Genomic DNA, 2673 nt, shown 5'->3' on the forward strand with positions numbered 1-2673 from the left:
TTGCTCCTGTCCCCACCTACCTTCAAATATTCATGTAGGTAAAAAGAATCTGTCAAGAACCTCACACTGCTGGTCATATAATCACAAAATATTTTTGAAAATGTTAGCATGACTTGAATTTCCTGGGAAAGCACTCCTTTGGAAATGAAAGTCATGGTGATGTAAAGTTCAGCAAAGGAAATGTGGTCAATAATATTGTAGTAACTATGTACAGTGCTACGTGGGTACTGGAAATATCAGGAGAAACACTTTGTAAAGTATTTGATTGTCTAACCATTACGCTGTACATCTGAAACTAATGCAAAATAATATTGAATACAAGATTTGACTTTGGGTGATGGCTACACAATGCAATATACTTATCATGCATGTATCATAGAAATGTATACTTGAAACCTATATGACTCTATTGACCAACCATACAATAAATACAATTTTTTAAAAAAAGAAAAATAAATATTTTTTTAAAAATAAGACTATACCACTATTTAGTCAGATTCATTCATTTTTTTCTCCTTTGGAAAATAATACAATCAGCAGCAGCACTGTTCATAGTGTTCAAGCTGTATTCATCTTAATAACTGCCTGTCACCTTCACAGTGAGTCTGTGCAGAGAGGCAAGCATCTGACAACTTCATCAGATATTCTGATGTGCTCAAGCCCAGTCATGTGCACACTGGAAAGTTTTTAGTTTATAATAAACTACCTACCTATTCCTTTATAGTTCTTCTGGATTCCACTTGACTCAGATTTGGCCAACTTGGTTTGCAAAGATCATATAGTAAATATGATCGTATAGTCAATATTTTAGGCTTTGTGTGCCACATTCCTTCTTCCTCTTTTTTTGAACAATGCTTTAACAGCTCAAATCCATTATTAGCTTAGGGGTATACAAAACATGCTGTGGGTGGATCTGGTCTGCAGGCCCTAAAGCATAACACCAGTGTTTTTTGATGAATGACTATAGGTAGGTTATGTTACCTATGAATTTCATTTAAGTATATTTACTGGGACATTAGACACTATTTGTTACAGAGGAGAATTGGCTAAGATGAGGTTGAAAACCACTGACCCATATGTTTTCTCCAGTAGAAGAGACATGAAAAGGACTGTGCAGAAATTTCGGGCTGAAGAATGACACAGAAACAAATGTCAGATCCAATCCCACCTGCCTCTGATACCCTTTTGGTCTAGTTCCCCAGATCCCAAACTCTTTTCTCACCTTTGTCTCTATTGTCTCAGGTTTCATCTGTATTTCTTCTAAGAGTGACAGAATTCTTTCTGTACTCTCCGGGCATTGTTCTGTCACCCAGGTCTCTAGCTCCTGGGGCATAATTGTTAGGTATTGTTCCAAAGTTAGAAGCTTCACCATTTGTTTCTTAGAATGCATCTTTGGCTTTAGCCATTCAGAGCAAAGCTCCAGGAGCTTGTTGAAAACATCAGTAGGCCTGACTCCTTCTTTGTAATGGAACTGCCTGAAGCGGTGATGGAAGACTTCAGAGTCATTATCATCCTCCTGAAGCACTGAGCCCAGATTCAAGGAGGCCTGGGTTGTAGAACCCAAGACAGTCATCATTGCTGCCTTCCAGCAATGTACAATTTACCTGCTGTCTAAATTCCCAGGTTCCAATGTGTTTCTTTGTGTATTTCCTGGGGGGTAGACACCTACTGCTGAGGAAAGTGCAAATGAGAGAAACAGCATTGCTTATCAAAGGGGATCCTTATCTCCCTTAAATGCTTGCTTTTTAGCAAATCCCTTAAGAAGCAGATTATATTCTTTTGGGTAGTTTTAAGAATCTGACAAAAATGTTAAAAGGATCCCTTGGCAGTGGTTCAGTGGTTGAAGTGGCTCAGTGGTTGAGCGTCGACTTATGAACTAGGAGGTCACGGTTCAATTCCCAGTCAGGGCACATGCCCAGACTGTGGGCTTGATGTTGGAAAAATTGGAGCAATACATGCAATAAAAATGAAACTAGTCCACCTTATTACACCATGTACAAGAATAAATTCCAAATGGATTGAAGATTTAAATGTAAGACTTGAAACCTTAAAACTACTACAAGAAAACATAGGCAGTAAAATCTTGGACATTTCTCTTAGAAATATATTTTCTAATATAGTTCCTAGGACAAGGAAACCCAAAGAAAAAATAAATAAATGGGACTACATCAAACTAAGAAGTGTTTACACAGCAAAGAAAACCTTCAACAAAATGAAAAGACTGTCTACTGAACATGGAAAGCTATTTCCCAGTGATATATTTAATAAAGGGTTAATATTCAAAATTAATAAAAAAACAAAACACACATACAACTCAACACCAAAAAATAATGATTCATCCAGTTTAAAATATAGAAAATCTGAAAAGAGAAACCAAGATGGCAGCATAGGTAAACACCGGAGTTTGCTGCCTCGAACAACCACTTTAAAAATACAACTAAAAGACGGAATGGACATCATCCAGAACCACAGGAAGGCTGGCTGAGTGGAAATTCTACTAGAAAGAAAGAGAAAAGCATACCGAGACTCAGAGGAGGCACAGTGCGGAAGTAAAATACTAAGGTACAGAGGCCCACGCGGAGCGGGCTGGCGGCTGAGGGCGCAGTTGGTGTTTTCAATCGGGAGGGAGTCTCAGGCTCTGAGCTCCAGTTCCGGGCAAGTCTCTGGGGACCC

General features: G+C 38.6%; 1 pseudogene; it reads right to left on the reverse strand.

Moving 5' to 3' along the window:
• The window catches only part of LOC107182513, a 2905-nt pseudogene extending 1329 nt beyond the window's left edge, over nt 1–1576 (reverse strand).
• Nucleotides 1577–2673: the final 1097 nt, after the last annotated feature.

Source organism: Myotis davidii, unplaced genomic scaffold (assembly GCF_000327345.1).
Source record: "Myotis davidii unplaced genomic scaffold, ASM32734v1 scaffold2517, whole genome shotgun sequence".
In the NCBI taxonomy this organism is placed as follows: Eukaryota; Metazoa; Chordata; class Mammalia; order Chiroptera; family Vespertilionidae; genus Myotis; species Myotis davidii.